The sequence below is a fragment of the Barbus barbus genome, assembly GCF_936440315.1.
Source record: "Barbus barbus genome assembly, chromosome: 9".
Taxonomy (NCBI): domain Eukaryota; kingdom Metazoa; phylum Chordata; class Actinopteri; order Cypriniformes; family Cyprinidae; genus Barbus; species Barbus barbus.
Genome location: NC_136737.1, coordinates 13,217,701 through 13,243,410, shown reverse-complemented (window position 1 = coordinate 13,243,410; position 25,710 = coordinate 13,217,701). Strand labels below are relative to the sequence as shown.

At 37.4% G+C, this 25,710-nt stretch overlaps 1 long non-coding RNA gene across 1 annotated transcript; it reads right to left on the bottom strand.

Annotated features, from left to right (window-relative positions):
• Positions 1-1,399: 1,399 nt before the first annotated feature.
• LOC306874841 lies at positions 1,400-24,755 on the bottom strand. Its single transcript, XR_013784669.1, has 4 exons — positions 24,607-24,755; positions 14,825-14,951; positions 7,160-7,231; positions 1,400-2,718 (listed from the first exon to the last, which is right to left on the bottom strand). It is a non-coding gene; the product is annotated as an uncharacterized lncRNA (long non-coding RNA).
• Between the last annotated feature and the right edge of the window lie 955 nt (positions 24,756-25,710).

Here is a 25,710-nt window from a genome sequence, read left to right as displayed (position 1 = left end):
ACGGAAACCTGTAATAAATCGAACATTACATTTCATGTAATTTTACAGTAAAATACTGTTAAATGTACCAATTTTGGAAGCAAAAAGGAACGTCAACTTATAATTTACAGTGAAAAACCTTAAACTGACATTCCCAGATTTCTTAGTGGCACTTCACGGTATTTCATCTAAATAATTGTTTATTAACAGATTTTGTTAGCTATGTAGCCTATATTAGGGTTTTGTTACAACTTGTGTTGTGTCATGCATTATCATGATAGTGTTTTGATTGTGTATAACTCTGTGAACCTTCTATATATATTTATGTCAGCATTTGAAAAAGCTATTTGTGCTGAAGTTTGATTCATGTTACAGTTTTAAGAAATATTTTTTTCTGTAAATAAATGTTTTATATATATATATATATATATATATATATATATATATATATATATATGTGTGTCTGTTACTCCTATAAAATTATTGCAGGTAAACAATGGCATCCAAAAAAATATATATATTCCAAACTGCATAGTCTGTGCAAGTACCACAGCACAACATGTTTGCCAACATCTATACCACATCTCCGGTTAATAAATTTTAGACTCACAGGATTAGACTGGGTTTGGACAGGTCTTGTCTTTATTTATTATACAAAGGGAACATTCATTGGCCTTAAAGGGGCCTTTGACATGGTGTTCTCAGTCCACTTGTATCTTTGCCACAAAGAGCCACAAACAAACTGAAGTGGGAAGAGCAAATGAGTACATCCAGCTCTGCCAGTTAATATTAATCTCTGATGCCACTTTGCGAGAAGGAAATCTGGGACACAGTTGCATTCATTGTTCAGTGAGTTTTCTTTAACAGTCCAACCCACCGACAGCAATGAATGTTGATTGTGACCTTTGTTGTAGTTTTCAAAGTCAAACTTTTCAGGCTGCCAGTAGCGTTGGAAGACAAAACCGGTGTGTCTCCAGGAGTCCATGCTGAAATTCGTCTTTGCTGGTGGTGGGGAGAGGCAAGGCTCGGTAGGGCTTGGCCGCAGGGTACAATCAACGGTCGATGGTTTTTTTCTATTTAGCTCAAACTCACCGACAGCGTTGAATGTTCACTGAGGCAAATCGTGGCCTGATTGTGAGTCGACTTGACAGTCTGCTCAGAGGTCAGCATTGAGACAAGGCAAGCAGCGGGTGGGTGCATCCCAACTCTCTATGCTGGAAGGACATAGCACAGGTCATCCACTTCGAAAATACAACACAATGAATTGTGCTCTCAAACTTATATGACCTTTTGATGGTTTGGACATCTTTACAGGCCTTTAAACACAACATAAAATCAAAATGGACTGTATTTACTTTCTCAGTGAATGCCCTTTGTCTTATTGTGCATTATTTATTAGCCAAATTTTTTTTTTTTTCTTCATAATTTGGATTTCCTATCCATTTTATATTGAAAATGTATACTATTTCCATAATCTTCAGTTGATATGTAATAGCGCGCTGAAGCATTAATGCCATATGGGCGGGGCCGAAATTTGGACCTATAACATTCATTACCCCACATTACTTCCAAATGAATACTCTTTTTCACTTGAAAATACAATATAGAAGTTGTTGCTAAATGAATTTACAAGTGATTAAAATACAATTGACAAAAAACGTCACTGGTGATTTAAGATTAAGACTGGTTTATCAAACATCCAAGTGAAAGCAACAGACAGACAGAGAAAGCAAGAAAAGGAAACAGCAAAAGACAACAGATGTTATATGGAAAATTTATTGCACATAATAAATATGAAAAATGTCATATGAAACGTGCCATTTATTATTCAGTAAATACTGAAAAAGATCCATTATAAGAACTATTATCTTAAAGTCTATTCAAAAGATGAGGAAAAAGCACATACTTTCAAGGTGTGTTCAGTAATTTTGTTGGTTTATATTGTGCTGGTTGCAATTTTGAACTTGACATCTAATGGTGTGGATGAAGCATGCTGAAAAACCTAAAGCATTTGGTTACTAATAACATTGTAGAAAGGCTAATTTTCATACTGTGATTAATATATTCAGCAAGCGAAATTTTACAATAATACAATGGTTAAAATGAGTAGTTTTTGGCACGAAAATGTCTTAAAATGGTGGCCTCCATGAGACGACCCACTCCATGTAAAATAAAATGGCTTTTATTGGGCTACTGATATGTCTTTTAAAATCACTAGTACTATTTGTTTAGAACTATTTCTGTTTGTTTAACAGGGAAAACAGTACTGAATGCACCTTTAAAGGAATAAAAAAGAAAATTCTGTCATCTTTTATTCATCCTCATATTGTTCCAAACCCGTATGAATTTGTTGGTACCAAACAGTTACCGGTAGCCATTGACTTCCATAATATTTTTTTCATAGTCAATGGAGATTAGAAAACATTTGGTTACCAACATTCTTTCATTTTCATTTTCATTTCACCTTTCATTCTTTTATCTTCATTTGTGTTCAACAGAAGAAAGAAACTCATACAGGTTTGGAACAACTTGAGGGTGAGTAAATGATGACAGAAAGTTCATTTTTGGGTGAAAATCTCTTTAAGCCAGAAGACCAATTATCAACCCATAGCTGCAGATGTGCCCTTTGCCATCTGAACATTGAAGCTCACCTTTTCTGTGGTGCAGGACAGGGTCAGTCGCCAGGAGTGATTTGGCATCCCACCTAATCTAGTGTATCTCCTGAACCAAATTTGAAAACTGCAAAGACACACACATACATGCACACAAAAAGAAAGAGATTGAGAGTGGTGTAAACGAATCAGATGATCAATGTGAATAGAACAGCTAACTGCACCCCTACCCCCACGCAAATGATACACACACACACACACACACACAGACACAGACACAGACACAGACACAGACACACACACACACACACACACACACTCTTTGCCACACTTTGACTTGACTGCAGCTCTCTTCTCTTCAACACCCTCTCTTTGATCATCGTGATTACAGTAATTGGGTCTGTAAGATCTTCGCACAAGAGGCCTCGATCAGGACGAAGGAGGAGGACATCACACGCACACATATGCCATCGCTTCTAATTGCACGCTTTGGTGATACCAAAATGCATGGCTTCCTCGCATATCAGGCAAACAAAAATATCTGTGCTGATGTACACCAGCCATGCAGCCTTTTAAAGCCCTTGAGGACCAAAAAATGGTGTGCGTGTTTTTAGATGAATGGACCAACTGAAGCTTACTGACCGACAGGAAGCTCGCAGGCCTGTCAAAAGGATGCATAGTTTTCATACAAAAAAAGCATTGTGGATACATATTAGAATGCTTGGATAGCTTCTCAATAACCTTGAAAACAGTTACATCATGGACATCTGAGGTCATGACGTTTTGTTTTGTCCATTTCACACATTTTTGGAATTGTGAATCATTATGGCACAGATTTTACCTGTGGTTGCTTGCATGAACACCATTTTTAATGCCACTGCATGTGTGCAACAACAAACAGGGAAAATATGGAAAATATGAGTATTTTTTCACTTGCACTAGTGTTTGTCAATGTTTATTATATTGGTGTTTTTCTTTTCTAATTGTATCTTTAGTTTAAGCGTCCTTCAGCACTGGAAAGGCGCTATATAAATAAAACTTTATTTTTAGTAATTTGTTCATTAGTGGTGTGATGAAATGACTAGCGATAAAAGCTGTCTGCTAAAATGTTATGTTAATTGGGACAGTTTATTGGTAGTTAAATTAAGTCTAAAATGTCATATCTTAAAGTATTCTTGTGAAAAAAGGTATGAAGAATGTAATGAAAACAACCATGATATTTCTATGCTAACAGTACAATAACAGTTATACTGTAAGGATGGAAGTCTTGTCGTTACGCTAAAACAGCCTTTTTGATGTAATAAAAGCTAACAAAAGCTATGTTAACTGGGACAGTCATGCGAAGAAAAAAAACACACACAAAGAACGTGAAGAAAAGCATTAGAAGAATCATACTGGATCCTAAATGTTCTCTTGAAGATTAGCAGATATGCTATTTCTATGCTAACAGTCCAATACAGCAGATGTACTGCATGAATGAAAGCCCTGTCGTTACGCTAAATTAGCCTTTTTGATGTGATAAAGCATCAAGTGATAAAAGCTTCTAAAAGTAATGTTCATTGGAACAGATATATTGTCACTAGTTATCTTAAGAACATGGGTGCAGCAGGCGCAGTGATATTACGCAGAGCCTAAAAGTAGTCCCCAGCTAGGTAACTAGTTATGATATAGCTGGGGACTACTTTCAGGTGCTGCGTAATATCACTGCTCCTGTTGCACCCACGGTACGGCAGCAAATTTCCTTGATTATTACGCCAGAATGAGAGTGTAGTTCCTAGCAATATCAGCCTAGAAAATCACAACTTTTAATTTTCAGTCGGTCTTAATGCATGATGTAACTACAGAAGAGCCAAGCTTTAAATAGGAAAATTATCGAAACGCTTTAGTCAGTTTTAAGCGAGATGCTAATGGTCTAATCCGTTCTACTAAAAAATTATACTGGGGCGAACATGTTGAAGATTAGTAGCTATGCTATTTCTATGCTAACAGTCCAATGCAAGTTTTGTATAAGATTCAGGCTATTTGTTTAACCATTAAGCCCACCAATGCCTTTAACATGTCCTCTACCTGTGCTAGCAATCCAGAGTGTTTCTCTACAGAGCTAAGATTACAAATAGGCAACATTAGCGGCTAAGCTAGCAGAGCAGCAGGCACACTAGGGGCATGTCCGGTGTTACTCGCATTTAAATATCTGTCAAGTGAGATGTGGGAGGGGCTTAGAGAGCAGGAAGCTAATGACAGTATGAGTAACAGTGGGCTCGTTAGTCTCCCACCTCCTCCGCTGTAGACACGATCATTTGTCTGTATTATTTATTGCTGTGCGCTGAAAGAGAACATCCATTTGCCGAGGGTTTCCTCAGAGGCCTGCCGCACAGCCCCTACCGCTGCGATCGTAACATCTCAGATGAGAGATTATATACACACTTGTGCTTTTTTGGCTATTTTTATTTATGCAGTAGGTACTGTAGAGTCAGAACATGCCAGTAGCCAGAGTAACCGCTAGGGTTAAATAAAACTTAGGTTTAAATGGAAAAATTTTAATATTTTTAATGTGATCTCAGACTTTTGGACCCCATTGAATATCCTAAGATGTACTGTAGCACATAATATTTGACTATTTTGGTGGCACAAAGTTTAATGAAGGTGCTAATGATAATTTGCTGTGACTATAAAAGCCGCCAATTATTTAATTTTGAACAAATATATATATTTGTTTTTTTTACTGCTTCCACAGTATAAATGAGTCACTCTTATTGCAAAATTCACAATAAAGTAAAGTCGTGACGTATTGTCAAGTATGGTGACCCATACTCGAAATTGGTGCTCTGCGTTTAACCCATCCAAGTGCACACACACAGCAGTGAGTAGTGAACAAATGCACACACACACACACACACACACACACACACACACACACACACACACACACGGGGAGCAATTGGGGGTTCGGTGCCTTGCTCAAGGGCACCTCAGTCGTGGTATTGAGGGTGGAGAGAGTGCTGTACATTCACTCCCCCCACCTACAATCCCTGCCGGCCGGGGACTCGAACCCGCAACCTTTCGATTACGAGTCCGACTCTCTAACCATTAGGCCACGACTTCCCCAATTGACTATGGTTTTATTATAAGAGTGTGTCGTTTATACTGTGGAAGCAGTAAAACATGGTTATGTATGGTTTTACTATAAAAGCTCTTAATACCGTAATTAAACCACGGTTCATTTTTGTAGTTATTAAGGATTTACAGTAAATGCTGTTCTATAGCTTTTCTACAAAAACAATAGACCAGTTACTGTGATGAAATCATTATATTTTTGTTGTTACTTACTTCAACAAAACTTTAGTTAGACTATGGTTACTATAGTAAAACCATGGTTATTTTGTAGTTACTGTGTTTTTACTACAAAAAACTTGTAAACCATGGTAGTAAAATATAGTTATTTTTGTGTTTTTACTACAAAAACCATAGTTAGACCATGGTTACTATAGTAAAACCACAGTCAGTGTTTGTTGTTACTGTAGTTTTACTGCAAATGTTGTTAAACGATGGTTATTTTTGTAGTTACTACAATTTTTCCACAGAAACCATAGCTAGACCATGCTAACTGTTGTAAAACCAGTTATTTTTGTAGTTTCTATGATTTTACTACAAATTCTGAAGTAAAACCATGGTCAGTTTTGTAGCTAATACTGTTTTTTTCTAGAAAAATCATAGTTAGACCATGCTTACTGTAGTGAAATCATGATTATTTGTGTGGTTTTACAACAAAGCACAGTTAGACTACAGTTATTGTTATATATGGTTATTTTTGTTAGAGCTCTGATTTCTCTACCAAACGTTACATTCATGTGGCGCCCAGTCCCTCAATACCCGCGTTCCTGTTGTGCCTCTCTCCTTCATTTCTTTGAGCAATCTCTACTACCCTACTATCACCTACTCGCTATTAACCCATAAGCCTACGGGCCTAAAATAATCGCAATACAAACCGACGCCCCTTTCAGTCTAAAATTACACTGTTTTCCAACCCCCTCTGACTTCATAACACAAAGGCGAGGCAACCTGGCCTCTAATTGGACATTATAATTGCAGATGTGAATTAATGGGCCAAACATTGATAGTGTAAGCACATAAAACCTCGATCCCCGACCAGCGGCGTAAATGGAAAACAGATCCAGAATAAAGGAGGTTCTTTTCCATGGCAACCCCTGGCTGGGGCAGGCATGTTCTAATCCTGCCACTTCAGCAGGGCTGTTGTTATGGAGAGAAGCAGGATATTTTTCTATTGTGTGGATGGAACGGTTGCCGTCGAGTGTATGAGGCCACGGGCTTCAGGGTAGACAACACACACACACACACACACGATGTCATTATCCTGACGGTCTAAACACAAGTGAATGTGATAGCTGGCTGGGAATGTGATGTCGAGGTATTATGTAGACATATAACTCAGGAAAATTTCCCCCCAAATATGTTGAGACAATGTTTGAGCATCTAACAAGCATGCTTCTTAATTTCTCTGACATAATTACAATAAACAGCTTTCGCCTTCCCTCAAGGAGAGTAATTACCTCGCGACACGCTGAAAGCGCTTCTCATTGTGAGATGCCACAGATCAGACGCTGTCTCCTTCATGTCTGGACCTGAGAGAGGGGGGGAGAGAGAGAGCAAAAAATGAAACAAAATGGCCAAGTTGTGCTCTTTTTATCTTTCAAAATGAATGGAAGAAGAATGATATTTTAATAGACTGAGGAGATTTAAGCTCCATATCTGTGGAAAAAGTGTGGAGCCGGTGCATTTTGGGTCATCTTTCTTTTTCTAACAAATCATTTAAGGGCATGGAGGACGTGAAGGATTTCTCCGAGCACTTTGGAAGGAAGTTGAAAGATTTCTCGACTTCCTTTAGCAAACACTCACAGTGTGCACAAATTCTACACTTGGAGGGGTTAGCGTGAGGGGAGCCCGTGATTCCCGTCTCTTGGCAGGAGTTCTGCTTTACTAAATTCTGCTACATTTTGTTAGAGTTATGCTTAAACAATTTGCCAATGAGGCAAGAAAAGTAAACTTCACACAAAAAGATATGTTCTCTGAAAACAAGGCGTGATATCTCACACAATTTTGGCAGATGTATTGTGCAGATAACATTATTTGGTACAAATAAAGTTTATAATAAATACATAAATGTATAAATAAATAAACAGACAAATTTAATGGATGAATGAATGAATATAAAAATTAGATGAAAATGAATGACTGCATGCATGAATGAAGGAAAGAAACAAATGAAATGAAAATGAATGAATGAATAAATAAGATAAAATATATAAATTAAATAAAAATAAATACATAAATTAGATTAATAATGAATAAATAAATATAACAAATAAAATGAATAAATATATAAATAAATAATATTTATAATATATAAAATATATAAAAATTAATTAGAATGAATGAAAAATATACAAATAAAATGAAAATAAATTAATTAATAAATGCGATACAAATAAATAAATCTAAAAGATAAAAATGAAAATGAAAAGTAATGAATGAATAAAAATACAAATTAAATGAAAATAAATGTATGAATAAATAAGATACAAATAAAACAATATAAGATGTAAATAAAATTAAAATGAATGAATAAAAATAAATATGTAAAAACCAGATAAAAACTAATGAATAAATAAAAATATAAAAATTAAATGAAAATGAATGTATAAAAGAGATACAAATAAACTGAAAAAAATATATCAAAGAAATAAATTAAATGAAAATGAATGAATAAAGAAACAAATGAAATGAAAATAAACAAGTGAATAAATAAATCATTAAAATGAATGAATGAATTAATTAATTGGAAAACAAAGAAACAGATTTACGATGAAAAAATGAATGCCTGAATAAATGAAAAAGATACAAATGAAATTAAGATGAATGAATGAATTAATATAAAAGATAAAAAAATTGAGATGATTAATTAAATTAACAAATAAAATCAAATGCTAATTAAAAATTACTTTTGCAATGTAATTTGAGACCATAAATCTGTGAAAAACAATTCACAGATTAATATAAAAGGAAGTTTGAAAGTAACCTCTTACACTGAATCACATGATTCTGATTTGAATGCCACTAGCTAGCAGTGGTAAGTTTTATCTGTTTTTATCAATGTGGTTTCAGTATCATTTGGAAGTTCAACCGATTCAACCAAAATTTGCATAAACAATTGCAAGTCAAACAAACGGATTTTCCACATTCAAAATTACAAGCGGCTTTTGAAGAAACTGCAGCTGCACTTTGAAACGTGTGTTGAAACGAAACATTCATAATATAGATCAAATTTCAAAAGACCTCGTGTTGACTCAGCAATAATCGAAATATTGTGTGTGACGTGCCTTTCTCAGTGTCTCTGGTGATCATATGCCTATTTATGTATAAGATAAAGGCAATTCATTGTGCTGAACTGTTTCCTTGTGTGCTCCTTTAACACGGTCTACCTCTGTGTGTAACAGATAAAGCTGCTCAGAGCCAAGCGGCCTCACCTGAGCAAGAAACTCGCCGTCTCACGCGTCTGTGTTAGCCTGCTAGGACAGATGGCAGTCAGCCTTTGATATCTCAAAGGCCAGGTACATGTGAGAACACTGTGACGCCCAATCTCACTTGGAGCAGTGACAGAAGATGAAAAGAGAGGGAAACTGACAACACGTGAAATGCACAAGTCTCTACGGTGCTGTTGGACACAAAGAGCACCTGGGAGACAAGAGCCGAAACTACATCAAATACTGAAGGCAAAAATAGCAATTTAGTTGGAGACAAATTAAAGGCGAAGTGGAGATGTTGAGATGAATGGAGATATTGCATGTTTTCTAATAGTAAAAATTTAAATGCCCAGTTAGAACAGCAGTTATAATAATAATAGGTTTATCATTTTTCGTTGTCATGATGTCAAAGTTTGTGTATCTAATCAAGCTATGCTGTATTTTGCCATAAAATCTGTCTACAACAATAAAATAGGCTTATCACCTCTAGTTGTTGTGATGTTAAAGGTCATGTATTTAGTTTTGTATTTTAGCATAAAAACTGTATGAAATATATTTAATCAAATTGACCAGAAAATTTAACCAAAAGTTGACTTTTCTCAGAGGAAAATTTGATCACTCAGATCTTTCTCTTTAAGAGCTCAGGAGACATCATTTCCAATGTTTCTACTCTGTCTCAGATGTTTCTTAAAATCCTTAAAGGAAATAAATAGACACATTATATGAAACAAGTTTGATGAGCTCTATAATATCAGTTAGTTTGAATCATTTTAAATTATCTCTTGAATTTCGACAGCTAACTTTGGTATCTTGACAAACCTGAAAATCTGAATTGTCATATTGTTGAGATCTTTTCTGAAACTCCAGAGGAGTCTCAGAAAAAGAACGATAAGGAAATTGTTTTAAATTCAGGATAAAAATGAAAGAAAATGTAAGTCACCATTGCTGTTCCCTTAATCTCATCACTGTATAGGAGAAACGTTTGAGAATCTAATTCTGTCCTATAAACTGCTGGCTCTCCAGACACACTGCAATCCCCAAAATCAGTTTTAATAAAGATCTGTTTAATTTGTTCACAGATGCCTACAACTCCAACACCCATGTGATGCACTGAATTGCACAATGTTAAATCATCCGGTTTCATTTTCCATGCTTGCTTCTACTTGACAACTTGATGAACATTTTTATTTTGGAAACTTTATGTGGCTCGCAATTTTTGCCTTCAACAAGCTAATATATACACACAAGTCAGAAACCTAAACGAGGACCACCCACAAACTGCTCTGAAGTCTTACACTGCACAACGGACTAGAAATACATTTAATTTAATAATATCAATGTCTACATGAAACCGAGCTGATTTCTATCTTTTAATTCAACCTTTAAAACCTCAAATATCTCCACAGTGGCATGACTTCTATAGACCAGCCTCCATACATACTGGTTCATTTTTTTCTAGACTTTATTGTGGCGCTAACCAGTCGTAACTTGTCGCCCAAGCTCTGGACCACCCAGATTAGCCATCTAAACAAGGCTTTAGATGTTTTAATTGTCTCCATACTCTGGGTGTGCCATCGACTTGAAAGTATGTCGACATAACTGCAGTTACCTCGCTCATTTGCGCTTCAAGTTTTATACCGAGTACAAATTCGCCACAGTGAAAATCAGCCATTACACACACAAACCTTATATATAAAATAGACAATTCCAGCATTAACAATGACATTTTCCAAGATAAAATTACTACCAACTTACGTTTTAGCTAAAACAAACCCACGGAAATCTGAGAGGCTGGCTCAAAACTAAAAAATAAGGTTATACGATTAATGTGTAAACATTTTCAGGCCTAAAAAACCACATCTGCAAGGTAGCAATTGCTATTTGTAAACATTCTTTTGTGTGCCAAGGTCATGGGTTCAATTCCCAGGGAACACACTGGTAAACATACTGAAAAACAATACACAATGAATTTAAGTCACTTTAGATAAAAGCATCTATGAAATGCATAGGCCTACATGCAAACGCAAACACCTTTGAGGTAGAAAATGTTATGGGTTGTAAGCATCCAGAGGTAAGTTTTAAAGATGAAAGGGCGTCATAAATTCGGAGACGCTGTAATAAAAGACTGTCTCCTAAAATAAGACGCTCCGTGGCCTCTGATAGTCTGTAATTTACAATGACAATATCAGGGACAGTCACGAGGCAGGAGGCAATGTGCAGGGTAGAGGGAGAACATAGGCTTGTTTTTTCCTACTTTAATGATTCATCTTTTGTCTTAGACGCATTCATCTTCTTAGCATATCCAAACAAACTGTTTCCCCTCGAAATCTTCAAATGATCCATTAAAACGAGCTCATTTGAGAACAACAACTATTCGGGCTGCAAAACACGGGATGCCGAAAGAAAACATAAGGGGTATGATCGCCCCCTCCTTCCCCCTCATAATATGCAAAGTTTCACCCTGAGGTATTAATCTGTTTCCATTGTAGCTAAGCGCAGATGCTATCAAGCTCCATTTGTCATTGACAGTGAGGGTAATGACCCTGAACTCGCTTGAGCAGCTCCTGGGCAGCAAAGACACAAGGTGGTAAGTAACTCAATATATTTTCCCACAGCAGCATTAACGGCTACAAATTTGCTAGGCAAATTGAGTGTGATGAGCATATTTTATACCGCTTTGGCTCGTGGTTGTACCGACTTAATTTCTTTGAGACCATTTATCTCTCGAAATGCATTACGGGCGAGGAGGGCCTGTTGTAGCATTGCTCGTTTTATCAATTTTGGATTACAATGTTGCTTGTTTGGACTAGACAACTTGACCTAGTGCTTTATTTATGTGGAGAATATCAATATCCAGTTCAAAAATACATGGCAGTTTCCTTGTGTACAAGCGAGGGTATGAATGTACATGAAGTTGCTATAGAAATGGTGCCGTTTGAGGAGATTTTCCAGGTCTTTCTATTAACACAGTCATGTGAATAACATCATGAAGATGTTCCAAGAATGTTGATCTCAGAACGTTTTCTCTCAAATTTATGGGAATATATATATATAAGTGTAATAAAGTTCAATAAGCATTACTTACTAAGAATGTTTTGTTCTAATAGTTTTATTATATATATATATATATATATATATATATATATATATATATATATATATATATATATATATTTGTATGTATGTATATTAAAACATTAATGAAAGTTGTTCGAGTGTGGTTTGCATTCCTCAGTTAACTGTTCTCAAGTGGAAATCAGTACATTAACATGCACAGTTCAATTTGAGTCAGACTAAAGCAATAAATTGTCTTTAAAGATGTTAATATAATCTATTCAGTTTGACTGAATTTGTACCATTCACACTTTGTGTAGATAGTCTAGCATCATAATCATGCGTGTATAAATTCATATATTTTCATCTGTCAGCACTCTCCCACTTTGTTCAACCATCCCTAAAATCCTCCTTGACAGTTCTAAATCCCACCATGCTTGTGCCAATTACCACAGGACAACGTTAGTGTCTGTTAATATGCCATGTAATGCACCGTTAGCGTTGCAAAAAATAGCTAGAATGCTAGCCGCTACCCTCCTGCTGGTTGCGTAGAATAGGGTGAGTGGACCTTGGGGCTTCTCAGCATGGGAGTGGAGACATGAGGAAGAACTCTTACAAATAAGGGGTAGATTATGCTAGCGAAGAAAGATCTAAAATTGCAGTTTTAGATTCTCAATTAGTGCTTTCAATGACAGGCCACAACCCCCGCGTCCAATCCCACTTATTTAGAGGGAGCTTTGAGTTGGATTCACCTGCCATGCAACAGTAGTCAAAGGCCGGAGGTGTGTTGTTAACCCAGCAGGAGAGGATGAGGCTGAGGTGCGAGAGAAAAGGAATAAAACTGCCGAGTGAATCACATCCAGGAAAACAACAGCTGGAGAGGTTGTCACCAGAGGGAATAAAAGTAGCTTTTAAACTCTTTTTGAGGTTTGTGGGGGTCTACAAAAGGGCGGAGCGAGGAAATAAGGAAATGTAGCAAGTGTCCGCTGGAAAAAGAGACAGCCAGTGTCTTTAACTAGTCTCCCGGTAAAGTCTGCTGAGACTTTTACAAGGGACGAGAGCGAGGGAGGGTAGGTCCAATGGGGGATAGAAAAGGAAGGAGAAATTATAGCCTTCCGGCCATCCAGCTTTTATATCTGTGTTACCTATAATCCTACAGGGCCAGTCAGTCTGACCACTTGACAGACTAGAGATAATTTACTCAAGCTTTTAGTATGGATAAAGAATGCTCTCAGACTAAGTGGCTGAGAGTTCGTCTTGGGAACACTAACTGGCAGCACAATGCAACATTTTTGGCCCTGGAGGAAAGCAAACACTTTAAACGAAACGGCTGATCGGTAACTCTGATCTTTTTGGATTTAAGGGCAGAGCTGTAAAAAACCATGTGCACAAGCCACATTTAAATGAGTAGTGCACAGAAAAACAAAATTCTGTCAGTATTTATTCACCTTCATGTTGTTCCAGAACCATCATGCTGTTATTTTGCACCGCTTTTTACATAACGACTGTCTGTTATGTTTCAAAAAAGGACAAAAACACCATAAATGCACTGTAAAAGTACTTTTGTACACTATATCCTGTTTGGTGTCAATACCTCCAACCAGCGACAAGAGGTTCAGTGAATTTAAATTTCTGAAGTCGTATGGATCAATTTTATGATTTGTTATGGTATTTTTTGTTCTTTTTGGAGTTCAAAAGACATGTTCACTACAAAGATTATTCATCAATTTTTCTTTTGCATTTAGCATAAAAAAAGCCCACTGTTTTGGAATGACATAAAGTGCAATAAGTGATTTGGTTAAAGAGATAGTTCAACCAAAAATACAAATTCTGTCATTAATTTCTTACTCTCATGTTGTTATAAACCCGTGAGACCTTTGTTCATCTCTGGAACAATAATTAAGATATTTTTGATGAAATCTGAGAGCTTTCTGGCCCTGCATAGACAGCACCGCAACTACCACGTTCAAGGCCCAGAAAGGTAGTAAGGACATTGTTAAAACAGTCTATGTGACATCAGGGGTTCAAGCGTAATGTTATGAAGCTACGAGAATACTGTATGAACATGAACAAAGGTCTTACGGGTTTGGAACGACATTAGGGTGAGTAATTAATTACAGATTTTTAATTTTCGGGTGAACCATCCCTTTAAACTGTTCCTTGCTGCAACTACAAATCACTGCATGCTCATGTTTAATTGTCACTTTTAGACTCCCTGAAAACTAACTTTAACATAATGCCAGACATCTTCATCGTCAGCAATGTTTTGTAATAGCTATATTTCAAAATTAAATTCTTGTGCTGCATCTCTTAACCCTAAAGATGACATATGGTTCCAGACTCACTCATAATAGCAGTCATAGCGCCTTGTGGTGAGGTAATTGCAGTGAGTAAAATACAGGGAGTCTCAGATGTCGGTTTAACATGACGAGGTTAGATGAAGGCACAGATAATCAGTCAAGGAACTGACGCCTGAGCATGCAGGATGAGCCGGAGATGAAACGACGTGTTCTACACCTGGATTACATGGCAAATTGCCCAACACTCATACACACACACACACACACGCACACACACGAATTCACGCTTACAGACTCTGCCGAGGAGCCATTTGAAGACAGAGAATGTGCATTTCGTTACCTTTATCGTTTGTCTCCGTGGTTGAGCTCTGCCAAGTCACCAGAAGAACCAGGCTTTAAAAGACTCCCGGCGCTGCATCTTTTAACAACTTCCTTCGCTCTAGCACTGTTTCTGGCGCCTTGATAACCTATGAAATACAGAGGGGGGAAGGAAGAACGATAAGGAAATCGTTTCACCAGATGGAACAGTCTAAAGTCAGGCGAAAGCAGAAGGCAGCGCATTTCATTTAAAAAACTCAATTTGACAAGATGAGACAAGGTTGCGGATTCCAATCATTACATTAAAATACTTTTCGTTATCTTTCCTGCAGCACCCGCGAGACGTACAAAGGGTATTACAGAGAAAAGTCACGACAGTACAACACCTCCCAGTCATCGGGGTCGTGACTGTGCGACTACCAGCTGTGTTTTTGCCCTGAAAGGATGAGCAAGGCTTGACAAATCAAACATTTGCCCTGATCTGGCCCTGCCCTGCTCTATATTACACTGTGTGGAGAGGTGACTTCAGCACAGGAGGATGACTCTGTAGTGGTAATAGACGCTCATCAAATCGCCAGCAGCTGTGCGGCTATTCAGTACGCTCTCCTTCTCTTTTTTTAGGCCACAGCTGCACAGATAAAAGGTTAGGCAAATATTGCACAATGGGCGACAAACATAGAGCTTCCACAGCTCTTTTGAGGCTGACTATATGTTTGAACACTCAATGCTTGTCCTCTTCTACGTTCGGTTTCAATGGTAGCCCGTCCATTTTTAATTGCCATGTTCGCCACCCCCCACCCGGCTCTCCGTTCGCCCTGCACAGCCCAGAACCCCTGAAAAGCGGTGACAGTGCTCCTTTGTTCACCCCAGACCACTCCTCTCCCTCGGCGCCCCCATCCACACTCTGTTCGGTTGACAGGCATGCCTGTACAAGCTCGGCAAAAACCGAGAGAGGGAAAGACAGCGTGAAAAGTGAGATTGAGAGCAGAGGGGAGGGTTTCTCGTTTTCAAGCTCCTACCATTCCTGCAGTTCTGTCAACTCAGCAATACCAGAGGGGGCTTCAAAAAGGGGTGGGAGATGAGGTGACCGTCAGTGTACAAGCCCTCCAAAAAGAGACAAAGATACTGTAGATAGATAGTAAGAATCAAGAATTCAGCTATGCATCACTTTCTAGGATCCACCTTCACAAAAACATCCAAGGCGTTGTAAGCTATGTCTTACCTTTACATATGTGCATAATATCCCATTTACAAGGCAGACATTCAAGTAAGATGCTTAGCCTGTATGTGTCTTTATTACCCCCGTGGCACAGTTCCCTTCGCCGTTAGATCGTAAGAAACAGTAATTTCCCTGGTTTTAATTTAAATAGTCGCTTTATGGTCTGCTTTATTTTAATGACTATGTTTATGGCAGCCATTGATCTTGGGAAAGATGCAAACAGATTTGTAACATATTTAAACTAATTAAAAACCAATCGAAAATAAACAGAGTATTCTGTTTTTAGGTAACAAAAATTCTCATTAACATAAATTATGTAGCCTGTATTTTGGAAACATCAAATTGGTCTGTTTAAAAACCACCAGCAGGCCAGAAACATACTCTATGCAGTGTGCATTCAAATTGTACATGTATATTCATGCATTACTTTTAGAGGTAACAGACTTCAGTACCATAGTTACCTAACAGAGTAAGTTTCATTAAAGATGGAATGAAATGTAATTTCCGATTATCTTTTCTGAGTGAAACAGCTTCTTGAACATGAACAAAATGCAGGATGGGGCTTGATTTTGTCAAATGTGAATTGATTGGATTGTTGTGTGCTAATTGTTTTTTGTTAGATATTACGAAGGCATATTATGAAATTGTGATGTACACAGATAAATTATTTATAATAAAAAAAAAAAAAGTACATTTTAATTTCATGATGACTTTATTCAGGTACTAACTAGCCAGCTGTAAACAAATTGACACTTCAAGAGTATGTTGTATTTCATGCTAATGCCCATTATGGCACTACTTGTTGCAATGCTGGGGCAATGCATTTTATGGTTTGTTTCATTTTAATGCCAATGTTTATGGTAGCCCTTTACTTTGGAAAAGATGCAGGCAGATTTTCAACATCTTAAAGGCCATAAAACACATCATGTTCACTTCCTCCATGTTAGACTTGTGCCTTCATGCACAATCCCAACAGCATGAGTAGTCCAGAAACACATTCAAAGCATGTGCGCTAGATAGTTATGGCTCAGATAACTAGATATAAACATGAAGAGTGTGTAGAAGAAGACAGTTCATGCTAAAGCTTGCTACAGCTCCCCTTGTGGCAATGCTGAGAGTACAAAGTCGAAGCATTTGCGTTCACACATTATGTTAGCTTTTATGTTATTTTGAGCATGTGGGGGGGGGGGGGGGGGGGGGTACTTGTAGGTACTTAAATCACAAGCATTGTTCCACAACTCAAGAGAAATCATTCAGATCCACTTGTAGCCACAAGTAGAGCTGAGAGAGAAATGTTTGGACTGAAGATGAGAACTCCTGTAGTGGTTGTGCTGATTCCACAATCATCAGGCAATCCCTGGATAAACCTTGAGTGGAATAATTCAAGATTGTACTTAATATTCTTAGTCTTTGACATAGGAAGGATATGAAAGCATTTTTAAAACACTGACATATAATACTGATTTTAAAAACATCTATCTTTTGTGTTAACCATTTTATCACAACAATACATGTAGTTTAATATGCATATTTAACTTTTTTCATGATTGTTTGATCACAAAGGCTTAGGGCATGAGGAAATTCAATACAGCATATTATAAAATTGCATTTGAGAAAAGAAGTGAATGCTCTGTACTAGGAAGAAATATGTTGAAAATGTTGAAATGCTTCAATGACAAGTCAATTTTGATGACTAGCAACCTAAGTGAGTCTGAAACACTAACAAAGGCAATGCCACAAGTCAATAGGAAGGAGCTTGACAATAGTCACAGGCCAAATTTACTCCAGCACAAATGTTTTTTAAAAGGACTATTTAACTCAAATTAGGAGGTGACCAGGGCAGGACCGCAGGGAGTTTAGATGCATTCGTAAACAGACCATGAAAACCTCTTGAGATTACTAGTCCCAGTACTCACATTGACAAAACAGGGAGGCTTCAGCAGTGGTGCTAAACTAATTGAGTGGTCCCTTGGGGGCTTGAAGTTCATTGTCCACCATGTCTCGATTAAACATCCATCAAACTGGCATCTAGTATCCAGGGAACAACCAACAAACTGAGTCAATGTTCTTGTGAATGGCACACCTAGAAAGCGATCAGCACCAAGTACAATAACAAAACTGACAAGCCCAATTGCACACTATGAAACTTCTTCCCCATTTATCCATTGTGAGAGTCCTAAAACTGAAGGTGAAGGATCTCAGCAAGACATCCTCCAAGAATTTGGCTGTGCCACCATACAGATAACAAAAAGTAACCTTCTGGTGGTTTATTCATTGTGGAAGGGTTGCACAAAGTGTTGACGCCAATGGCTTGCCAATTTAAGCTTCCTTTCTGCTAGCTGTGGATAAATGCTTTGGATATGAGAGCCACTAATGCTTGGATGCACTTCTTGTAATAAGTACAATATGGAAGTGCTTTGAAGTTTACTGCTTGCAGGTCTTTAGCTCACTTTGCAAACATATGAATAGGGTTCAAAGACATTAAATGAATCAACCGCAACTTGAAAGTTGGACTGGTCCCTACAATTGGACTGAATGGATCACACAACAGAGTTTCGAGTTGGAATGAGGAACAGCCGAACAATAAAATGATACTATATCTTTTGCATTGCAGCACAACTGATGGCAAATAAAGGCTCCCTGGTGCTGCTCTGCTTTGATAGCGCCACAAAACCAGACAAATGCTGAATTTGTAAAAACTGCGCATTCGACGGCTTTCATCTTGGATTGAGCTTCTCACAATGAGAGTTAAACATGTCTGCTGAATCTAACATAATGTAGTTTTCGAGCTGGATCGTTTTTTTAATCGCTGGGATTGAGAGAGGCTTTAAGAATCAAGCGGCATGCAGAAGCGACAACGAATTAATTCCACTCTCGGCCTGTCGGAAAATGCTGTCAGGTTTCACTGGCGAGCCCTGAATGCTTGTCGTTTAAGTCTACCTAGCCTGAAACGGAGCCAGCAGGAATCCACCAACTCCACAGTTTTGCCTTTCACGGTCCATCTCTGCAATTTTACGGATAGCCCAGTAACAGTTATTTGCTTTCAGCCGTCGGAGGGGATCCTGGTTGTGTCTACCTACTTTGGATCCAAACTGCAAATCTTTAACAGCCTTCAGTCATTCTTGCACTTGGTTATCGATCACGGAGTGGCTGTTCTTTGTCCAGTCCTGGGAGGAAGTGGTGTGAAATGATCTTTATATGAGGACGCCCATGGAACGAGAGACCATTTTTTGTTGTCGCTGTAGAAAGATAGCGACTGCAATTGGTATAAAGCTGTTTGTTTAAAATGCTGGCTGGCCTACAAGATACAGCATAATTTCATAATTTCTACTGATTTAGCTAACAACATTTTTTTTGTTGTCTCACTCCTGACAGTTATATGTACGTAACTTCTTAGCTTAAGCTAGCAAACTTTTTAGCTTAGCATTTTGGTTCATTAGTTAAAAGAAGTCGCCCAGTTAAAGAAATGACCATCTAGCAACATTATTGATGAGTAAAAGTGAGACAATGCCAGTATAAAGGTGAAAATAAAGGATAATTTGGGCACTATTAAAAACTATACATAATTATTTTAAGGTAGCTAGCATGTTAGGGGGTCTGCAATTCTTATTTTACTATTTTAAGTGGTCTGCCAGCTAAAAAAAGTCAAGAACCAACAAGTGAAAGAGCTTCTGAGGAAAAAAACACAGGATAAAGGGGAAATTGGTGACCTACATCTCTAGTTTATGGTAAGTCATATCTCAAGTTGTAGTCATGCTACTTCTTTGGTTCAATTTCAGCAATTTAATCAGTGATTGTTGACTTATAAAACCATTAAAGACTTATCTGCACACGTACACACCATGTACACTGAGCTCAGACTTTAAAAAATGAATAAAAACCTCTTGTATTTTGCATGTTTTGCTCACACCTAATTATAAAAAGCAACCTTATGTACAACCGATACCACATGCTAAAGCAAAAAATTAAAGAACTATTAGCACGCACACTACTCAAAAACAAATTAAAAACAAATCAGTACCTCTTTTTTCTTTTTTTAAAGTCAGCTACTGTGTGGGGGATTACAAAACGAAAACTGCAACTGAGAAGCAAAACCGCTCATTAGCATAGCAAATCTCTTCCAGAATTCATCCGTGTTGACGGGACAAAAGTCAAAAGTGTTCAACAAGCACTCTGCATGTACTGGAATGACATTTCTGCGGGTTAGCTCCCAAAACACAGTATGAAATAAGAGCAAGCAGCTGTCTCTTACTGAGTCCAGATGGCGGCAGAACGTATGTAAATTGCCTCATTAACCTTACAGCACTTAACTACCGGGCTGCGTTGATGGTTCGGCCCACACAAGCATTTTTTTAAAGAACATTAATAGCATCAGGCAGCAATCACCACTGCCTGAGGTGATTTGCTCTGGCATTATCAAACACTGTAATAATTATACAGGACAACTTCCTGATTAATGCATTCATGAATATTACAACACTGCATTATCTTTACTTGTGCCTTCCATGAACTTCAAGGCTGTTTTAACAAACACTACAAGAAAAGTAGGTCCTTCTGCCCACCCTCACAGCCCTTTTGGTCTCAGGCACACCTCGTACAAACAAAAAATAAAAAGGCATCACGCAACATTACTCCCAGCCCTCAGGAGTTTGTGTGTGCGATGAAAACCGTGGAGAACTGACCTGCACCTGGAGCACAGAGGGGCACGGCACAGGTCAAAAGTCAAGCCCCCAAGGGCCACTGACTAAACAAGCCTCCACACCCTCTCGCTCTGAAAAGACCAGACAACCCCTGTGCTAGTAGCATCCCCTCAAGAAGCTTAAGATCTGGTGACCAGAATCTTCTTTTAATTCCACATTCTTGGTCCTCGTCTCTGGAATGACCTGCCAGTGGAAATTCGAATGGCCCCGAGCTTGTCCATTTTTAAGTTTCTGTTAAAAACACATCTGTTTTCATTGGCTTATTAGGTTTATATTCCTGCCTAGTATAGTTTTTCTGGTACTGTTTTATTTGGGTTCTTTGTTTTAATCTGTTTGCTTGTTTTAATTACTTTTATGATGCTGTATCTTTTGTGAAGCACTTTGGTCAGTCTCGTGGCTGTTTTAAATGTGCTATATAAATAAAGTGAACTTGAACTTGAACTGAACTTGTGGTTGCAGCTCACAACATGGGTCTTTTCGTCCTTTCTTTTCACTCCTTCCCTCGCTGTCTTTCTCCTTTGGAGAGGCGCGTTAATCCATAATAACTCAAACGACCAGGAGCTCAATTATGCACCAGTTTCTCCATTTTCTCTTGACACATAAAGATCTAAAAACAATTAACCTCTACCCGGCGACGCGTTTTCACACTGAGCACAAGAGGAATAAGTCAAGAACCCTCCATTCAAATTCCACCCCATAATTCAGCAAGCATAAATATTATTACATATTTTCCTTTAATGCTGGGCTGCGTAGTTTAAGCTTAGCGGAGATAATGGAGAGTATTTCTATACATACTGAATTGAAAACTGCTACATGAGATGATATTCATTAAAAATATGACATTTTTACGAGGGATATATGTAGGTGTGATCTAAATTTCTTTATAAACCCATTTTACTGATGCTGTTTGGCATGTCAGGAAGGTGCAATCTTAAAATTTAGATAGATCACCCAAAAATGATTCACACCTTCAGTGTGAATAGATAATATTTAAAAAAAAATGAAACAATAATTTTAACAAATTATTCCTTTATCCACCTTAGTCATTGACAGGGACATGTCCACAGCAACATTCAGTGCTTTAATATTGTTTCTTTTCTTAAACTACCAAAACAAAAAAAAACATTACAAATCAATCAGCTCCTCTTTCTTTTGACCTTTTTTTTAAAGCCAGCAATGTGTGAAGGATTATTACAAACGAAAACTGCAACTGAAAATCAAAACTGCTCATTAAAATAGCGACTCACTTCCAGAATTCATCTGTGTTGATTGCACTAAAGTCAGAAGTGTTTAACAATCTCTTCTTGAATAATTAATTACATTTATAATCTAAAAAATAAAGCTTCCAAAGAGATGCCATTTTGGGCTCCCCAAAGAACCTTTTACTCAACAGTTCTTAAAAGAACCATTTTTTCATAGTGTGAAGAACATTTAACAATCTAAAGAAGCTTTTGTGGAATGGAAAGCCTCTTAATGGAACCATAAACGCCAATAAAGAACCTTTCATTTTTAAATCTTTGCAATGATCAAAAATACATCTACTAAAAACATACTTGATATCTATATCCACAATGTGCGTATCTATACAGTTTTCCTCTTGTCAGCCCAAAAACACTCACTCAAAACGGAGTCAATGGGTGTGACACTAGGGAGAACACACGCCCATGGCCTCTTGCCCAAGCCGCACAGTTCTCTACGTGAGGCTGTCTGATAGTATTGAGCCCTTTAGCCCTCAATAAACACTCTTCCTCTGTCAGAGAGTCTCAGTGGCCTCCTATTCATGCACAGGTAGAATGCCTCAAGAAGGCGTGAGAGGAGAGAAAAAAACAGCTTGTTGCTTCTATTGAACCTTTTATTACACCCCTTCAAAGGCTTATGGCAGAGGAGGAGAGCGAGAAAGAAAGGATCTGCTGTCTACTTAGTGCCATTGTACTCCCAACATGTCGGCTCTGAGCTGTGTGAGAAAACACAAGCAGGCTACATCCAAAATATTGCACGTCGAGCAAATCAAAGTGCACTAGCTAGAGACAAAATGGCGATTCTTTGGGATAATTATTTTGCCGAAACACACACTAATGCAATTCAAACGTAAGAGAGATTTGGGTGTGCTAAGGATAACAATAATTTTAAAAATAATACTAAAATGAACAAAGATTTACACTTACACTTTAAAATGCCATATTAAACGCATATGTATCCTACACTGAAATCAAACTAACATTAATATTAATTGTGCTTTTGTCCCTTTTTTTATTAATTTAATTGTCAACTTTAATAGTCTTCAACATACAATTCCTTTAAAATTATAATACACTATTCAGGATACTGTACAAAAAAGGGTGTTTTATCAATCCACAACAGCATCCTTTCAGCTTTCCTCATCGCATTTTCATTCTTGCATTATTATGTCTCACTGTATGTAATTTTACATGCAGTAAACCTAATCTTACACAGACAAAGCACTTAAGCTGAGAATCCAACGCTCTGTCTAATCCACACATTAAAGAAAACCAACAGTATCTGGATCTTAATAAGCCAACCTTGCTCTTTACGAAAGCAAAACATGCACTGTATACTGACTGGTCTTGTATGGCAAAAAAAAAAGACTTGATATGCAATTTTGAAAAGCATGGTTGAATAAAGACTCCCGCTTACACACACACACACACACACAAGGAGACATTGTTGTTCATGCTTCTCCTTGCATGTGTGCCAGACTTCTTTCTCCGTGGTTCATACGTTGCAGATGAGTTGGCCCCTCATATACTGCATACTGGCCCCCAACATTGAGCGCTGGCCCCTTGATTGTGCAGGGCAAGAGATGCAAGGGGGAAAAAAACAGAAGAAGAGACAAAGTAATGAAAAAAAGAGCGAAAACAACTGGCAGGCATCCAGACTCATGGGGACTGCGTTGATCATTATGTCTAGCCTTCAGGTGTCTGAGCCGGCTGCGTTTTGGGGGAGGTGTGGTTACCAAAGAAGCAGACAAAGAGAAACCCGTTCACTGGGATCAAGAAAGCGAGGGAGGGAGGGAGGGAAAAAAATGAGAAAATGCTATAAAAATTTGATTAGCCGATCCTCCACTGAAGTGACTTTCTGTGTTCTCCAGCCTTTTTTTTTTTTTTTCAAAGCATCGCCCCAGAGAACAGGACAGACTGATTTTTTTTACAGGTCCTAATTAAAAACATCTGAAGACCCTCAGACATCAAACAGTCTTGCAAGGTCTCATTGCAATGCATTGCTTTCTAAATAAGCCTTTTTTTCTCAACTCAGGTTTCTCAGCTCTCAAGATGTTAAATTAATATTAATACAAGCATTATTTATATATTTATGAGCCGCATTTAAACATGCATATGGAAGTCATGATTAATGAAGAACAACTGCTTGACACAGGTCACCGGCTGTCACAACTTTACAGCACGCGACAAATTAGACAAATTGCATCAGATTGCACGTGGGATGTTAATACATCTCTTTAGAATATTAAAATAAGCTCTAGATTATTTTGAAAATATAACAATTACGATTCATGAACGAGTCATTAGTTTACGCTTGACTAGATCAGGTCGAAAATGTTATTAACATAACATATATATTTCACAAAAAGACAAACAGTGAAATGAACCAAATCAAATTTAAAAATAACATAAGAATACACAAAATCGATAGTAGGATAGCTTACTATAAAATAGTCCCATAATCGCCTATATAAAATAGTTTGATTATAATTAGCTTTAAACGTTTGTTATTGCAGAATAGCTCTGTAAAGATCCAAACATTAAAAACTCTGAGTGATATGTTCTTCAAAAAACTACGATAAACATCTAACACGACTTGCAAAGTGATTTCGTAGAATAATAAAAACAAAGTAATATCGATACCAACCATTCATTCTGCTCGAGAAGCCGGGTTCCTCTTGCATTCGCGGGAAACTCCGAGCGGTTACAGTAAAAGCTGCTGCTTGCTGTTGCGCGTTACCTTTGTGTTTAACTTCTGATGCTTTTGCGCGTCTCGCTTCCTGCGCAGTGGAAAGAGACCAGAGGCGCCGCGTCGCGTCGCGTCACCAGAAGCGGAGCGCTCCTATTGGCGGAACGCGTGTACATTGCTAACGCTGCTCTTTGTTCCATTGGGCGCGCGCGGAGGGACAGACCTCGCTGATTTCGGTGCGCAAGAATGTGTGAGAAGAAAAATGGGGAATGTCTTCAGATCTCTGAGGTCAAAACGTCTTCAAGTAGAAACAGCTAAATCATATAAACGAAATATTCTATAGTAATTGATGTTTGCATGGACATAATTTTATTGGTAAGCTAAATACTTCTAATCGTCGAATGAAGGTCGTTTCTTTTTATTTGAAAACAACTTTTTTTATATATATAATTTTGAATATAATGAACGAAAACTAGTAGGTGTTGCTACTAGAAAAATATAATGATTCTTTACATATATAGTCTTTCAAAATATAATGTTATTTCACACAGTAAGACAACACTTAATTAAACGCTGTTATATATATAGCCTATATATATATATATATATATATATATATATATATACAATAAATTATGTTTTCAATAGAAGATAATTTCTGATATTACTTGGGGTGCCACTTCCATCAAAAAATTTTACATTTCTGTAATCAAAATGATATAAGGACAGTTATAGGCTATATAAAATTATGAGAAAGAGCCAAAAGTAAATCACATTTTAATGTACTCAGTTGTTTATATTTATTATATGCGATTTCATCCAGCTGTAAGAAAATGCTTAGATGAATGCAATAAAAACCTTAATAAAAAAGGAAAAGAAAGAAAGAAATTAAAGTAAATTACCTTATGGTCATTTTGTTGCAACATATCCTGAATGGTTAAATTTAATTTTATTTCATTATTTATTTATGGGTCAAAAAAGGATCATATGGCTATAATATATTGCTTTAAATGCAATTTAAATAATATTCAGTGTTCCTTTATTCTCAAGACTGACATGTTC